This window comes from Macrotis lagotis, chromosome 4 (assembly GCF_037893015.1).
Source record: "Macrotis lagotis isolate mMagLag1 chromosome 4, bilby.v1.9.chrom.fasta, whole genome shotgun sequence".
NCBI classification, from domain to species: Eukaryota; Metazoa; Chordata; class Mammalia; order Peramelemorphia; family Peramelidae; genus Macrotis; species Macrotis lagotis.
Window position 1 is genome coordinate 267,025,947 of NC_133661.1, and position 19,072 is coordinate 267,045,018.

The 19,072-nt window shown below is 34.2% G+C and overlaps 1 protein-coding gene and 1 non-coding gene across 3 annotated transcripts in view; both read left to right on the forward strand.

Annotated features, from left to right (window-relative positions):
- The window catches only part of RHOJ (ras homolog family member J), a 124,651-nt gene that overhangs the window by 44,614 nt on the left and 60,965 nt on the right, over nucleotides 1-19,072 (forward strand). The gene's annotated exons all lie outside the window — the stretch shown is intronic.
- On the forward strand, nucleotides 6,766-6,906 carry LOC141523141 (U4 spliceosomal RNA). Its single transcript, XR_012478351.1, has one exon. It is a non-coding gene; the product is annotated as a U4 spliceosomal RNA (small nuclear RNA).

A 19,072-nucleotide genomic window follows, 5' to 3' on the forward strand; every position in this document is an offset into this window, starting at 1 on the left:
TTGTAAAGGACCTTGCAAACCTTAAAGGATTACAGAAATACCAGCTATTATTAGTATTAGTATTATTATAATTATCATTTAATCTCAAAATGATGTGCAGAAAAAAGTCAATAAAAGAAAAAGAAGACCATTACATGGTCACTAGGGCTACACACTAAATAAAAGCTGTTAAATGCTGAGTCAAGGAATTGTCAACAAAAGACTCTTGATCTTCCCCATCTTAAGCTTTCTGTGAATGCCTGAAGTGAAAATCATTCCCTCTTAAGTCTTTCAGATGACCTGAAGTGCCTAAGTGAGGTACTGGACAAAAAAGAGAAGTGACAGAAGAACTGAGATTTCTAAACCTATTATTACACTATGCCAATTTCATTTGTCCAAATTCTAAAAAAAAGAGAAGTCCTTTTTGCCCTGTCTCTGTGCATGGGTATGAAAGAATGACTGCTGGCAACTTATAGCAAGGCACAGTCTAGAATTTATTGATGCAAAGAAGAGAACAGCCTAATTCAGGCATGTTATCTAACTATGAGTTTTCAGCTGTTTTTCAAATGACAGGGACATCAACATTCAGTGAGTTTTACAGAGTAATTAGTCATATTCCTAAGAACTATACAGAAAGGAGAACCAGACACCAAGGACCAGCTGATGAACCATAAACTGATGGTTGTTCATCTGCAGATTCACTGGCATATGAAGTGAAATGCCAAGCTAATTCTTAAAATATAGGCAGATCCATGAATTAAAGAGTAAAATAATCATGCTAGACCAAAGTGATCGAAGGACCAAAGATTTTCTAACAAGTATGGAAACCTTAATTTTTTTCCTGTATGTTTCTATATGTAATTCTGTGTAATGACTAAACAATTCATAAAATTTGACCCAGTGATCACACTATATATTTCAAGAAGGTCAATAAAAAGTTTGATATATAAAAGAATATTCATAGCAACACTTTTTGGTTGTAAAAAAATATTGGGGGGATTTTTTTTTGGAAGTAACATTTTATGTTTTCCAATTACAAGTAAAGATAGTTTTCAACATTGACTTTTTATAAGTTTTGAGTTTCAAATTTTTCTCCTTCTCTCCCTCTCCTTATTTCTCCCCAATACAACAAGCAATCTGATATAGATTATGCATGTGCTAGCATATTGAACATATTTCTACATTAGTCATGTGAAAGAAGGAAAAGAAAAAGAAAGAAAAATCATGAAAAAAGCAAAAATAGTGTGCTTCTGGATGTGGATAGCATTTTCCATCATGAATCTTTTGGAATTGTTTTACATCATTGTATTTCTGAGAAGAGCTAAGTCTATCATAGCTGTTCATCACACAGTGTTGCTTTTTACTGTGCACAATATTTTCCTGGTGCTGCTCACTTCACTAAACATCAACTCATGCATAACTTTTCAGATTTTTCTGAAATTCACCTGCTCATCATTTCTTATAATACAATAATATTACATTACATTCATATATCACAATATGTTTAGCCATAGGGAAAACATTTTAAAAAGAAATCATTTTCCAAAGTAGTAAATAAATACATTGTTTTATCTTTAAAAAGTCAATTGAAATCCAAACATTTGTTTTATTTATAAATCTTATGACCAAAAACACTTGAAGGCAGAAACTATCTCATTATCATGTATGAAGATTCTCTAAGTATTATCTTGAGTACTGAAAGCTTATAGTAAGTATTCAAAGCAGTGTCAACAAGCACAGTTTGAGCATAGAAATCTTTAAAATGGAAAAGAAAATGCTACGTTAATGATTTGTGATTAGAGGAATTGATTACTGAGGGATTTCTCTCAAAGAAAATGATTTTTTAAATGTTTTCCAGACATCACCAACAGCAATCAACACTCCTATCTAAAAACAAAGAAAGAACATGCAGCATTTTTCATATTGTTAGGGGTTTCCCAGCTGGCAGCTATTTTTTAAACTCATTTCAATTGAAATAAGCTCACAAGAACCTGGGGAGGTTGATCCTATTCATCTTGTTCTTTGTAAGGAAGCATTGACATAGAATTTGGGGAGTTTGCTGTGACCCTGAGGAGCAATATCCCTCTCTGCCTGAAAGAGAGTTTTAATTTAGAATGTTATATGATGGCATTAATTTCCAACTAGCAGCACACTTTGGAAATGCTTAAGAAGAAAGCCTTTTAGGGAGAATATATTAACTGTCCCAGATGTCTAGGAAGTTTTGGCCTTTGTTTATTCCTTTAGACCAGGACTTCTTCACCTGGGGTCCACAGACCCCCCTCCCAAAGGATTTGTTGAAAAAATTCAAGAGGTCTGTGAATTTGGGGGATACAGCAATTATTAATTCTTTATTTTCACCATTCTTGTTTTATTTTTATTTTTCCTCATTTACAAACATCATTCTGAGAAAGAATCCTTAAACTTCAGCAAAGTGCCAAAGGAGTCCATGACACAAAAAATGTCAGGTTCTATGAGCCATGAATCTTGAAGTAATGACTTTCATTTAGTACCTCCTATGGGCAGTCATTTTGTTAGAAAATTCAAAAGTTTCCATCAAGAGTTAAAAAGAGGAATGTTGCAGGGCATTACATCAAATGTAGATCTATTAAAAAAAATTAAATATCTTATATTTGCTATCTGTCATACCTTATTTTCTGCAAGAGGCTAAGTGTGATAATTGATAACTAAGTGGTATAGTAGATAGAGTGTTTCAAATTTAACCTCAGACTCTACCTTGTGACCCTGGGCAAGTCATTTAACTTGTCTGCCTCAGTTTCCCAAAATGTAAAATAGGGATGATATTAACACCTACCTTCCAGGGTTATTGGAAGAATCAAATGAGATATTTGTAAAGTGCTTAGTAAGGGCAGAGCATCTCTTTAATTGCTCATTCCCCACTTCCTCCATGCAAGCTAAAATTTAGCTTGGTGAGTACTGGATATAGCATTAGATAACCTGGATTCAAATCCTATTTTCACTACTATCTATATGAAATTGAGAATTCATTTCCCTCAGATCTAAAATGATTGGACTGAATTTAATGATTTCTCAAGTTCTTTCCAGCTCTTTATTCTACAAAAGTTAGTACCTATGAGGACATCTAGAGACTTAGTTATTAAAAAACATTAAATAATGTCAAGTACTGAGTTCAGTACTAAGGGAAATATGAAGTTTAGATAATACTTGGTCCCTAAATTTAGCCAGTGTATATCTAATGGTAAAAGAATGAGGAGATTATCTCTCCAGATTGTCTCTCCAGTTTCCCTGAGAAAAACCTTAACCACAGGGTAATACAATACATCTGGAAGACTTTAGAACCCTGGAGGGAAGTGGATATTACAAAAGATGGAAAGGTGTATTGATTATTTATGGGTTTCAACAAGCTATTTGCCTTTGCTACATTTCCTGTGTAAATGACTAAAGACTGTCCCATCCCCCATAAATATTACCTTGAGTATTTATATAGGAGTTGAAACCCTGTTGCTCACATCTATGGAGACCTAAACATGAACTATATTTAGAGATTTCCCAGAGCTTGGGTTATAATGAGCCAAAAAGGGAAATGATTGAGATGGGGGAGGGTGTCAGTCCCCCAAAATTGGACCCAGTCCATGTAAACCAAAAGTTAGGAATGTTGACTCATAAGTTATATATACATGGGAATACAGATAGGTTGGACCTATGAATTCACTGATAAATGGAACTACCAAATGAAGAAATTCCCTCTACAAATGTAGGTCACAAATGTAGGCACTTTCTCTATAGTCTTAGCAAGGATTCTGACCCCTGATTGATTGATCACTGATAGTTCTGATCTCTCTTAATTCTAGTGCCTTCCTTCTCTTGATTATTTTCACTTTATCCTGTTATTTAGCTTATTTGCATATTGTCTATCTCATACCTTATTCTTATTATTCTCAATCAATAGTCTTGGAAGACAGAAGGATAGCAATGTTTCCCATTTGCCATAATAAAAGTATATCATTATCAGTTTAATATATTATGTACTAAATCTTCATAAAAACAAAGAGCATTAATTCACTGGTTGCTCCATAGAGTTGTTGAAAATGGATAATGTACAAAATGTAGGAAATCTTCATTCCCAACAAAATAGAAAACCATAGAACTGAGAATCTTACAATGCAAAATAATTCCATGCCAATCTAAAGGATTCTTTTGCTCATTTCCCTCACCTATATTGGCATTAGCAGTTAGTGTCCCCTGAAAGTTGGTGGATATTACTCAGGGTTCTAGCCATCTATGTGCTTCCTCTTAACAAACTCAGCTCTTTAGCAAAAGCATTTAGTAAAATAGCACAGCAAGAATAGTAGTTACCAGGCATTTTACCCAAATCCAAGATCATTTGCTCATCAGCACACACAGAAACCATGGAAAAAAGAAACAGATACTTTTGCTAAAATTTAGACAAACTATATCATTTAATCTACCAAGTTAGCAACTGTATAAAAAGAAATAAGGAAGTAATGGGAACATTTTTATTTTTTTCTTCCAAATATCCTATATATTATTCATTGACTCTCTAGCTTTAATACACTGTTAAATTCCATATGACCATTTTCATATAACTGATTTTCTTTATAATCCTGTGTAATTTATTTTATGCATTTAAATACATTGTTCTGAAAAGTACTTCACCAGACTGCCCTGAGGGGGTCTATGACACAATAAAATTTTAAGAGCTCTAGAAAAATCCAATCAGAACTTCTCCCCTAATCCTTACCTGCCTCCCTAGTATTAATCTCATCAGATAAGGATCTAATAGTCATTGGATTTTCTTTTACCAAAAGAGGAATAAAATGATAGTAAGGAAAGGTCAATGAGCAAGAAGGGGGAAAAGAGAGGAAAGGAAAAAGGTAAGTAAATTGTAACAATCTGACAACTCATGTAACCAGCCACAGCAACAGAATCAGTTTCTTCTCACTGTATCTTCTTCTGTGGTAAGGAAGGGAAAACAGAATCCACACAACTTTGGCTGTTGTTGAGAAGCTGCTCTTTCACCCAGACTGGACTGGCTCACCAACCATCATTCTCAGCTCTTGGCAATATCTCAGGTACTTCACAAATCTAAATCATTCCATCCAGCAACAACATCCCTCTAAAGTTTCAGAAATTGAAGGAAGGAAGGGGAGATCAGATCAGATGTGCCACTCAATCCTTGCTACCCATATGGCACAAGAGAAGAAACAAACTCTTCTGTTTTTTTCCCTCCCAGAATTCTCAGGGGGGAAAAAAAACCTTTATGTCTCTCATCCCCATAGTACCATAGGATTTCAATTATTTGGTGTGTTAAAACTATCATGGATTAACCTAAAGGCAAAAGTATTCAAAGGTCCAAAAGGCAACTTCCAAACCAACCTTTGGAAGACAACCCAACTTTGAGGATCACCTACTTAAATTGATATGTAGGCTGGAACTTCAAAAGTCACAGCTGAAAACTGAAACTCAGCTGCACTTAAGAATTTACTGAGGGGGCAGCTAGGTAGCGTAGTGGATAAAGCACTGGCCCTGGAGTCAGGAGTACCTGGGTTCAAATCTGGTCTTAGACACTTAATAATTACCTAGCTGTGTGGCCTTGGGCAAGCCACTTCAGCCCGTTTGCCTTACAAAAAAAAAAAAAAGAATTTACTGAATGGCAGTCACTCACTAGATTAGACTTGATTAGATTAAACGTGGGTGGGTGTTGAAGAGGGAAGAGTTGCCAAAGAATTAAACAATACAAGTTCTTAGGAAATATGAATAATTATAGACAATGGGTTTAAGTAGATAAGACATTGCTCTTGGTCTTGCACTTGCCCTCAACAAGCCATGTTGGAGACCCATGTGGATCTATTATGAGGAGGCTTTGGTTTGGCTGCTATAGCTATATAGACCATCAAGTAGCACCTGGAACTTGAGCTATGCTAGCTTGTGCAAAATTAAAAACAAAAAAAACTATAGTCAGTTGAACCCCTAATTTTTCCATTTATACATGTGGAGGTATAGATAGTATATGCAACTGGGTAGTAGAGTGGATAGAATGCTGGATTTGCAATCAGGAAGATTTATCTTCCTGATTTCAAATTGGTCTCAGACCTATAGGGTCCTAAGCAAGTCACTTAACTCTATTTCCCTCAGTTTCTTCATCTATAAGATAATTTGGAAAAGGAAATGGCAAGCCACTCTAGTATCTCTGCCAAGAAAATTCCAAATGGGATCATGAAGAGTTGGCCAACAAATAGATTAATTTCTAAAATTAATTTCTAAAACTGACTGATACCTTTCTTGTCTATGTGTCCCCAAACACTTGTTTACAAATGTTCTTATTACTTTATTTTTTTTATTTTCTCCTCACAGTAGAAACTGTTATTGCCCCCATTTTACAGATTAGGAAACTGAAGCAAAGGTTTAGTGACTTGCCCAGGACTACATAATGGTAAGTGTCTGAGGCAGATTTAAATTCAGATGTTCCTAATTCTAGGTCTAGCACTCTATCCACTGTGTCTGTCTTTTAATATTATTTTTCTTCCCAGCACTCTCAAAAGAATCCATTGACTTAGACTCTCTCATCTAAATGGATTTTACTAACAACTGAAAACAAAACATGTTAACATACTAACTCAAGTCTGGTGCTCTATCTATTGTGCCACCTTCTCCTATTCTCTATATCTGTAATATTATTAAATGATGACTTTGAGTAGGCAAAATTGTCCTTACATGTGTCAGACCTCAGAACTCTAGGGGTGCCTTAGATTTCTAGATCAAAACTTCCAAAAGAATCATCTACTCAGCTTTGCACAGTGGCAGTATCGTAGTCAATTAGGTTTATCTGAGGCGCAATTATTGCTAATTGAAAACTTTTCCCAATACCCCGCCATGACAACTTGAAATATAGTCAACATTGGCAATTTTTGACAGTCTCTATGGAGACTGAATTATTCTTGTATAAAAAATAGTATTCATAAAAAAAAGAATCGTCTACTCACAATCATTCCATGAATTTTCAGAGCTTAAACATCTATCACTGAATTCTTCATTTTATGAGAACAGTAGATTGGTGCTTCTTTGCTATACTGGTTTCTGTCCTTACTTCCCACTTTCCTATAGGGAAATATTAACTAACTCTAGTCAGAGTCAATCAGCTCAAATTCTTCTTCTGTTATTTAATATTTGGGACCTGAGTTTCCTCATCTTCAAAATAAAGGGTTTGAACTAAATATCCTCTAAAGTCCCTTCCAGTTCTAAATCTATGAACTCCTTCCTGTCCCTGTGTGTTTAACTAAAGTATTATTAGTGTCACTAATATACTATAATATTTTTGAGTCTCTCAGGTAGCTGTTTTGGAATCTCCTGGATGTATGAAAACATATGTAGATATTTTCTTTTGGTAATAGAGTTATTCCAAAAACATGAATTTATGACAAGGTAAGAAGGATTCAAAGCAGTAGAATGTTTGGAAAGCTAAAGAAAAAATAAAGTCCTGCAGTTTTGAGAACTCGCTGTCTTACATTCCTTAAGTCTGAGTCAGCTTCCCCTGACACTTTAGTGTTATGGAAAATATGAATTTGCTACATCCCATACATTTTAAGACCAGATTAATTTCTTGCTCTTTCCATTCTAGCTGCTATCCTCCTGCCCTCTGCTTTTGTCATACAAAGTTACAAAAGCATGTGCTCTTTTTGTGATTTCATATATATGGGAGTGTTGGACCATAGACTTTACTTCTGAAACAACATAATATCAGTATCAATTTTTAACACTGCTCTCTTTTCTCCAACCCGTGATAGATAGAGAACAAGAATTGAATTCAAAGTGACCTGGATTCTAATCCTTCCTCAGAGGATTAAATAGTTGTCTAGATCCAAGCATATTATAAACTGTTCAAAGTCTAAGTTTCTGTGTCTGTAAAATAAGGATGATAATATCTATAACATTCTGTTCATAGCATTGTGGACATAAGCAATTGGGAAATAATTGAAAACTTCCTCAAGACATTCAGGTCCTAAGAATTCCTCCTTTTTTATGAAATTAATAATGTAAGAACAACTTGGACCACACTTTAGAATATAAATGTTATTAGCAATCTCACATTTTCATCATTTTAACATTTGCTTGACCTTCCCATGAAACCATTTTTATCTCATTCAAGCCTGATATTGTAAGGAATATGCATTGTATAACTCATTTCCCACTATCTGAAGTATTGTAATTTAAAAGAAATGATAGAAAATTTCCTTAAAGAAAATAACAGTGAAACCACATATAAACATTTTGAGAAACAGCCAAAGTAGCCCTTGAAAAATTTACAACATTAAACATTTTCAACAACAAAAGAGAGAAAATTGGTATGCAACTAAAAAAAAATCAGAAAAGTAAGAAATAAAAAAGCTAAATAAAAAGGATTATCTGAAAATCAGAAAGTAATCCAACAAAATTAAAATTAAAAATTATTAAATTAATAATAATACTATGATAATTAAGAACTAACAAAATAGGGAGCAACAAGGTGGTGCAGTGGATAGAGCACCAACCCTGGACTCAGGAGGACCTCAATTCAAATCCGACCTCAGACACTTAATAATTACCTAGCTGTATGACCTTGGGCAAGTCACTTAACCCCATTGCCCTGAATAAAAAAGGACAAACAAAATAGTTTTGTAAAGTAAATAGACAAACTATTAGTTAATCTGATTTTTTCAAAGGCAAACCAAATTACTGATATAAAAAAATGAAAAAGGTAACTCAAAAAAATAAGAAAGTAAGAATTACTTCAAAATATTTTGCCAATTCATGTCAACAAAAATGATTACTCAAAGGAAATGGATAGATATTTACAACTATAACAAAAAATAATTTAAATAACAATCTCAGAAAAAAGAAATTGAATAAGTCAGAAATGAACTCTCAAAGGAAAATAAGAAAGTTATAGATTATTCACAAGTGGAAAATAATATAATATTTTTACAATGACAAGGATAGTCTTTGTCACTACTATTTTTGTGTAGTTTCAAGAGAAACTAATAGCTAATAAATGGGTCATGCTAATAAATAAAAATTATGACATTGCTTAACTTATCTATTCAAGCTAAGCAATAAAACTTTCAAACCATAAAAAATAATAACAAAATTTATCTGAAGGAACAAAAGATCAAGAATCTTCTTTTTTCAAAATTAGCAAAAGAATAAAGACTAGCAAAACTAGATTTCATGCTATTATATGAATTTTATAGTGGCTAAAAAGATAGGAAAGTTGATAAAAATGAAGTATACAAAATAAAGAAATAATCGAACTCTTCAGCATCTGATGAATAATTTATAAAAATTATCTCTTATGTATCTCTATTCCATAATTCTAATTCCTCATACCAAAAATGACTAATCTGGAAACATGTTTACCAAAAATAAGTACATACAATGTTAACCTTACTGCTCACTGCTGAGAGGAGGGGAGATGGGAAGGAAGAAGAAAATTTTGTAACATAAAAATATACATAAATATATGGATGAATACTGAAAAAACTTTCATAACTTGTATTTGGAAAAATAAAATATCAATTAAAAAATTAGAATTGAAAAAAAGTAATTGAAGAGTGTTAAGTAAACAGTGTTTTATATTTTTTTATTTTTTCAATTATATGTAAAGACAATTTATTACATTTGCATTTTAAAATTGTGAGTTCCAGTCTCTCTCTCTCTCTCTCTCTCTCTCTCTCTCTCTTCCCCTCTTCCCTTCATTGATAAGGCAAGCAATTTAATATGTTATATGTGTATATATGTGGAGTCATGAATAACAATTCCACATTAATCATGATTTTCAAGAAAAAAAACAGACCAAAAGACAAAAAAATAAAGTGTTTTTTAAAAAAGTTAGGTTTGGATCTAAATTCAGATTCCATCAAGTCTTTCTCTGGAGACGAATAGGATTTTTCATCATGAATCCTTCAGAATTGTCTTGAATTATTGTTTTTACCAAGAATAGCTAAAGTGATTCATAGATGATCATCAAACAATATTGCTGTTATTGTGTACATTATTTTCCTGGTTCTGCTCATTTCATTTTGAATCAGTTTAAGTCTTTCTGGGATTTTCTAAGTATATCCTGGTCATCATTTCTTATAGCACAATAGTATTCCATCACAATCATAGACCTTAACTTGTTCAGTCATTCTTTAATTGGTAGGCATCCCCTCAATTTCAATTCTTTGCCCCCACTAAAAGGGTTGCTATAAATATTTTTGAATATATATAGATGCTTTCCCCTTTTTTTAATCTCTTTGCAATACAGACCTGATAGTAATATTGCTGAATGGAAAGGGCATGGTGTAGTTTTATAGCCTTTTGGGCATAGTTCCAAATTATTCTGTAGAATAGTTGAACCAGTGTACAACTCTGTGCATTTGACTAAATTTTCCAACATCCCTTACAATATTTTTCATTTTCCTTTTCTGCCATATTTTTATAGTTTATTTGTTTATTTCCATAATATTACAATTATCTTGTTGTGAAAGTAAACTTAAAATCCCCTCCCCAAAAGGAGAGAGAAACTTCAAGAGAAATGAAGTGAGAGAAAAAAATATATATATACTTCAGTCTGTGCTCAGAAACCATAGTCTCTGTCTCTGGAATCAGTTGCCTTCTTTATCATAAGTCCATCAGAGAAGTTGCTCCAGTATCTGTCCCCACAGTTGCTACTACTAGCTGTATTTCCCTCCATTCTATTCACTCCTATTTATTCTGTTCTTTCTCTCCTTTCACCCCATCCCTCCTCAGAAGTTTGTTGTATCTGATTACCCTCTTTCATTATTTTCCCTCTCTTCTATCACCTACTTCCCCCTCCCCCATTCCCCTTATCTCATTCCTTTCCTCATATTTTTTCTAGGGTAAGATAGATTTCTATACCCTATTGAGTGTGTATATTATTTCTTCACTGAGCTATTTCTGAGAATGAAAGCTCACTCACTCCTGCTTGCCTTCCCCCTTTCCATTCCATTCCAAAAGCTTTTTCTTGACTCTTCTATGTAAAATATCTTAACCCATTCTACCTCTCCTTTCCTTTTCTCCCAGTACTTTCCTTTATCATCCATTGACTTCAACTTTATATTATACCATTATGTTCAACTCCCTACTGTGCCTTGTCTATATATGCTTCTTCTAACTGCTCTTATAATGAAAAGTTTCATGAGTTATCAATATCTTCTTCCCATGCAGGAATACATACAGTTCAATATCATTAAATTCCTTATAATTAGTCCTTCCCATTCACTCTATGCTTCATCTGAGTCCTGTACTTGGAGATCAAACTTTCTGTTCAGCTCTGGTCATTTCAACAGGAGAGTTTTAAAGTCCCCTGTTTCATTGAAAAATCCATCTTTTCCTCTGAAGGAAGGTGTTCAGTTCCACTGGTAATTGATTCTTGGTTTAATCCAAACCCTTTTGCTTTCTAGAATATCATATTACTGCCAAATCCTGTGTAATCCTGACTGTAGTGTCATGGTAATTGAATTGTTTCTGGCAGCCTGTTGTATTTTCTCTTTGGCTTGGGAGTTTTGGAATTTGACTATAATATTCCTGGGATTTTGGGGGGGGGGAGGGGAATCTCAGAAAGTAATTGGTAGATTCCCTCAATTTGTATTTTACCCTCTGCTTCTAAGATCTCAGGGCAATTTTGCTGGACTATTTCTTGAAAAATGAAGTCAAAGTTCTTATCCTGTTTGTGACTTTCATGTAGCCCAATAATTTTTTAAATTATCCCTTCTAGATCTGTTTTCCAGGTCAGTTGTTTTCCCCATGAGATATTTCATATTTTCTTTTAGTTTTCCATTCTTTTGGGTTTGTTTTATTAGTTCTAGATTTCTTGTAAAATCATCAGCTTCCTCTAGCCCCATTCTACATTGGAAGAAGTTATTTCCTTCAGAGAACTTCTTTATCTCCTTTTCCAACTGACCAGTTCTGTTTTTTAAGACATTCTTCTCATTTGACTTTTGGGTTGTTTTTTTTCCATTTAATCTAAACTGGTTTTTAACATTATTTTCTTCAGTTTTTTTCTTTGTATCTTCGGCACCAAGTTGCTGACTTGATTATCATGATTTACCTGCATTGCTCTCATTTCTCTTCCCAACTTTTCCTCTATCTTTCTTGCTTGCTTTTCATAGTCTTTTTTGAGCTTGTCCATAGGCTTGGATACAAAAGCTTGGACTTTGTCATCTGAGTGTATTTTGATTCTCCATGGGACCAAAGTAATTTTGTATGTCAGGTTCTTTTTTTTCTGTTGTTTGCTCATTTCTTCAGTCTATTATTGATTTACTGCACTTCCAAAGCTTTGGGGTTTTTTGGGGATACCCTCCCCGCTCAATTTCTTTAAGGTCTTATAAGAGGCTCTGACTGCTCTCCTAGTCTCTCTGGTCTATGGAGGACCACAAGTATTCCCCTGTACCCTGGAGCTGTAAGAAGCATCCCTGCTCCTCTATGGTAGCATGGGGGTGGGGGGGCAGACTTCAACCAGGATCTGAGTATGGGCAAAGCAGCATAGTCCTGCCCAGAGATAGCAGAGAGACTTTTGCAGTCTCTCCTCACCCTCTTACCATCTGTGGACTGAGCACTCTAGAAGCAGTTGTTGGGTAGCTCTGCAAGTTCCCACCAAAAGCTCCTCCAAGAATGATGCCAACCCTGGCTCTGTTATCACTCTGGTGTGGTGGAGTTCTTTCACTGACCCTTCCAGCCATCCAGGTGAACCCTGGGCCAAAAGTACCTGGACCCAGATACCCCATGGTCTGTTCCTGGAAGGCTGGAACTGGTTTGATCTGGCTCAGTGTGTCTGCTGCCCAACTGCATCATAGCTCTTTCCATTCCCCAGTCCAGTGAAACAGAACTTTCCCACAGAACTTCCAAGTTATCTTGGAGTGAAATTGTTTTGCTCAGTCTTTCTAAATTTTGTCTAGAGCCATAATTTTATGACTTTTGGAGCTTTGGAGGGATGAATTTCTGGGAATTCCTTCCCTCTCACCACCATCTTGGCTCTGCCCCCCTTTTTTGCCATATTAACCAATCTGAAAGATGTGGAGTGGTACCTCAGAGTTCTTTATATTTCTCTAATCAATAGTGATTTAGAGCATGTTTTTGACTGTAGATAATTTTGGTTACTTCATCTGAAAACTGCCTGTTCATATCCCTTGACCATTTATCAGCTGAGAAATGACTTGTTTTCTTATAAATTTGACTTACTTCTGTATATGTGTGTGTGAGAAATGAAATCTTTACCTGCAAAACTACTGTTTTTTTTTAATTTTAGAAAGGTTTTATTTATTTTGAGTTTTACAGTTTTTCCCCCAGTCTTGCTTCCCTCCCCCTACCCCCCACAGAAGGGAGTTTGTTAGTCTTTACATCATTCCCATAGTATGCATTGATCTAAGTTGAATGTGATGAGAGAGAAATCATTTCCTTAATGAAGAAACACATAGTATGTGATATATCAGAATTACATAATAAGATAACATTTTTTTAATTATAGGTTATAATCTTCGGTCTTTGTTCAAATTCCACAATTCTTTCTCAGAATACAGATGGCATTCTCCATCACAGATATCCCAAAATTGTGCCTGATTGTTGCCCTGTTTTCACAGTTCTGATTACTATGAATTTCTGTCCATACTATTTTTTACCTACTTTATCCTATAATCACTCTTCTTTCACCCTATCCTCAAGTATTTTGTTTCTGAATAGTACTTATCCTAATCTGCCCTCCCTTCTATGAGCATTCTCCTTTTTCTTTTCCTCTTCCTCTTTTATTTCTGCAGGCCAAGATATTTTTTATGCCCAAATTGAGTGATTTATTCCCTCTTTGATTCTGATGACAATAAAGTCCAAGGGTTCCCACCCACCTCTCTCATCTTCCTTACCACTGTAAAAGCTCTTTCATGCTTCTTTTATGTCAGATATTTTATCCCATTCTAGTTATTCTCTCCCTATTCCCCATTTCTCCTCTTTCTCACCCCTAACTTTTTTTAATATATCACACAATATTCAACTCATATTCAGTTTTCTCCCTATGTATACTCTTTCTAGCTGTCCTAATAATGGGAAAGTTCACAAGAGTCACAAGTATATTGTTCCCTTATAAGAATGTAAACAGTTTAACCTTATTGAATTCTTTACTATTTACCTTTTTGATGCTTCTCTTGTCAAATTTTCTATTCAGCCTTTGCCTTTTCATCAAGAATACTTGAATGTCCTCTATTTATTAAATATCATTTTTTTCCTTCTGAAGGATTAAACTCTATTCTAGTTCTTTCCCCTCCAGTATATCATATGTTGAGTCCTCCTCATTTAATGTTGAATGTGTTTTCCTGACTGGGGCTCCATGATATTTGAATTGTTTCTTTCTGGCTGCTTTCAATATTTTCTCGAGTTGAGAGCTCTGGAATTTGTCTATGACATCCGTGGGAGTTTTCATTTTGGGATCTTTTTCAGGAGGTGATTGATACATGCTTTCAATTTCTCTTTCTTCTTTTGATTTCAAGTATATCATGGAAGTTTTAAGTGATAATTTCTTTTTTTTCTTTTTGGTTGTTGATAGGCAATGGAATTAAGTGACTTGCCCAAGGTCACACAGCTAGGTAATTAGTAAGTGTCTAAGGCTGGATTTGAACTCAGGTTCTCCTGACTCCAGGGCTGGTGCTCTATCCACTGCATCACCTAGCCACCCTAAATTGATAATTTCTTGAAAGGTGATACCTAGGATTTTTTTTTAAATCATAACTTTCAAGTGTTCCAATAGTTCTTAAATTATCTCTCTTCAATCTGTTTTCTAGGTCAGTTGCTTTTTCAATGAGTTAGTTCATATTTTCTTCTATTTTTTCATTCTTTTGATTTTGTTTTATTATTCCTTGTGTTAAAATTGGACTCTGCTTCATGATGGGACATTGTCTCAAGATTCAGGGTTTGGGGGCATTTGCTTTCAGAACTAGTTCTAGGGGGGTTTTCAGTTCTTTCAAGCTAATATGATATAAGGAGAGATCTATTTACCACTCTCGTAGCCTGTGTTATGGAATGTGAATGATCATAAGCAATCTTTTCCACCCTGGCACTGTGACCACTGTGCATCCTGAAACTCTGCTATGATAATGCTCCTCCTCTCCCTCGAGACCCCCACCAAGGACTTTGACCCAGTTCTATGTATGGGCAATACAGCGGAGTCCTGCACTCAATGGCTACAAAGAGGCCCATATGACCTCCTTCTTACCAGTTGTTGACTTCTTTACCATCTGTGGGCTGAGAATTCCAGAAGACATGACTGCCAATTCATGTGCCCTCCCAAGGCTACTGCTTGCTGGCTTGTCAATATTTTCTGCAGTAAACTGTGTGCTCCATTTTCACTCAGGTACAACAGAACTTTTCCTTTCAATCTTCTAAGTTGTCTTGAGCTAGAAAATTGCTTTATCCCATACTTTTGTGAGTCCTGCTGTTCCAGAATTCATCTTGAGGCATTATTTTAAAATTGTTTGGAGGGAAACTTGGGAGAGCTCAGGAGAGTCCTTGCCTTTTCTTCACTATCTTGGCTTTGCTTCCACCCCAAGCTGTTATATAAATGTGTTACATAAATTCAAAAATTAGAAATGGTGGGGTAAAGATCCATTATTTGACATCCCTCTCCCATTATAAGTCTGCTTATAGGAAGCAGATTTTTCAGAGACCAAAACTCATTCCTATGTTCCCTACACTGGTCTTTGCTCAGTGACTGAATTGCTTATTGTGTTGGAAAGAGGATAAATAAGAGGGCCAAATGAGATCTTGTGGGAAAACAAAAGGGAAAACTGGTCCAGTACTAAGACCTGTTGCCAAACAAGAATATACTGATATTGTCTTGAATCGGTTTAAAAAAGCCAATTGTTAAATTTTCAGTGTGATCATTTATACCTCAGAAATCAACAATCACTTTAAATTAGAACTTGATTTGTCATTTTGCTGATGGTCTAAACTTAAAAAAGTTAATAAGTCAAATTAAACTTAAGTATATGTGCATACATTTTTTTTCCTGGAATACTGGTTGTTAAACATTTAACCTCTGCCTATTCCACATGGCACAGCTATGTGAGATGTTATTAATGCAATAAGAGAAACTTCCATTGCTTTTTTTGACTATGGTTCTGATTTATTTCTCCTTGTCAGAATTGGCTTGAAACTCATTTAGCTGATCCATCCACATTTAAATTAATCTTGAACTATTTACCTATCCTTCTAGCTACCTAATGGCCATCAGGCCCTAAGCCTACTCATGCATTGCCCCACCCTCCAGCATTCAGGAACCATTGTTTCTCTTTTCCTGTTCTAGTATCTATATAGGAATTCCCACTAAATTGTATTTTCCACTTGCTGGTAATGAGTAGGGATAGTTACTCTAGTCATCACCTTACTGGCAGAGCCCAGATGAATACTATGTCCTGTGTCCACTAAAATGTTCAATGTCCTTCCTGAGTCAGGTTAGCAACCTCACCCAGTTGCTCATGTTATCTTTTCTGACTCATCCTTGGAAACTCCTAGGGGAGTGGTCTTTTTCCACAATTCCATTGTACAATTTTCTAATATCACAAATAATTTAAGCATGCAGTGAAAAACAGAATGTGGGATTTAGAACTAGAAGGTACATTAAAAATCAATTAGTCCAACCCTTTTATTTCCCAGATGTAGAAACTGAGACCCAGAAAGGTTGGGACTTGCCTAAAACCATTAGAATGCATATCATATCCACCCACAGTAAGAGAAGACACATCACAGATGGTTTGAAAGATATTTCTTTGTAACTGATGATGACCATCTGGCTTTCATTTATCTTTATGTACTAAATACTAATTCCTTTATCAGCCAAAAATTTTTTAAAAAATTAAACAAGTCTCTTGCTTGAATAATTAAAGTGTAACAATTTTAAATCAATGATGGAACTGTGTATTTCGTTTTAATAATACCTTTACAATAAAGTTCAATATCATCTCCCCCCACCTCACAAGATTACCCATCAAATCTTTTTTTTCCTCTAATCACTTCTGTTTTAGGAAAGTCAGCTAATTGCCCTTATTTATTTGTAAGATAGACTCCATCCAGACAATTACTGAGATAAGGTACACAATGAAACACAATGATATACAGGATAAGGTTGCCCCAGTCAAGGTCATTCCATAATAACTTCATTTATACATTATAATCAAATAAACCCCAGCATAAAATCATGGACTCTGGTTTTTATGTTGTTTGAATAGTTTCCATTTTGTAACTTTGTCCTGTGGAAACAATTGCTCCTTGTGATTTCTCCTAATATTTATTTACATAAGACCAATTAACCACATAAGGTAAAATTTGCCCAATACTGCCTATATATGGGATATAGAATTAAAAAATTAGAAAGGAACCTTAGAAATCCTCCAGTCTAACTCCTAAGCAAAAAAAAATTATTTTTCTCAAGTCTAGGATAATAGAAAGGTATGGTAGAGAGGAATTTGAAACAATTAATTAAAAATTAGTCTGTTAGTTTCACTATATAAATAATTGCCTCTCTCTTTGCATCTTAGATGGCTGTCAGAATGTGAATGAATGACATAGACTTCAGTGGGATGCTGTCTAAGGTTATAGAATTGTTATTCTGAGTTCTGATTTTGATTTTTCTGATTATGATTTTTCATTGAGCTGGTGAGGAGGAAGCTGAAATGAGATGTTAATATAAAACCAATTTCTGATATACTGTTTTCCAGCTTTACAAGAAGATTCATCAGCCAGGAAGTCTTTTGCCAAGGATATCCTTGGATTTATCAATACCTAACTCCCAGGGTTTATTGCTCTTAGATCTTGTTTGCTTAATAGGCTCCATTGATAAACATTTAAACCACTACCAGATAGTTTTCACTTTACCTAAAAGCTGGTATTACTAGGTTATCTTTCTCTTTATTTTTTTTCATTATTGCCAAGGTAAATTCCCCCAAGGGCATTATTTGTCCAGTTCTATATAACAATCTATAGTAAGTCTACTGGTTTGGTTCTAATTATTTAAATTAGATTAGGTGTTATTTTTATATTTATTATATTAGCCAGATCCTGCAGGCCATGAGCAATTAGTATTTCTCTAATTATTTGTCTTCTTTTCTTTCTGTAAAGAGCATTTATAGCCATATTCATATGCCTTGAATATATTTTGGTAGGAGAAATTACAAATATTTTATGAATTTATAGTTATTTTTGATTTAAAATTTTTGAAAGATATAATACTGTTTTTCTAGTAATACAGCAAAATAGTGATTATTTTGTGAATTTATTTTATATCCCATTACTTTGTTGAAATTATTGATGGTTTCAATTAATTTTTCAGTTAAATATCTAGAGTTCTCTAAGCAAATCACCACATTGCCTGAAAAAGTTTTAATTTTTGTTTCTCCTTTGCTTGTAATTATTCCTTTCAATCTTTTATCTTACAATAGCTAGCATTTCTAGAATTATAATAGTTGTTCATTGAATCATATCTTCCACAAGTATTGGTGATGACAATAGACAACTTTGCTTTGCAATGGATTATATGGGAAAGGTTCCTAGTTTTTCTTCCTTACAAATATTACTGGCTCTTAATTTGAGATAGATACAGTTTGCTATATTAAAGTTCATTTTATTCTTGTGCTTTTTAGTATTAAAAAAAAACATCCATTAAAGTTCCATTAAAGTTCCTTTTACCCCCTGAATGAATATATTAAGTTTTTCAAGGTGTTGTTTTTGGTTGTTAGCCTCTTTATTTTCCCTTTTGGCTTAGCATATTCAAAGATTTTCTCTCTTTTATCATACTCCTTGTATAGTCTTATGTGATCCAGACTGTGATTCTTATATATTTGAACTATTTTTAATACTATTTTTTCTATTCTGGAAGCCCAAGATTTTGGTTTTGACATTTCTAAATGTTTTCAATTTGGAGTTTCTTTCCAGAGGAAATCCATTGGTTCTTAGAATTTTCATTTTGCCTTCTGATCCTAAGAATTATGGTAGATCTCTTTTATGATTTCTTGAAATGTGTTAATGTTTTTAATTTAGTCTTGTTTTTTAAGGCAACTAATCATTTAAAAATTTCCTC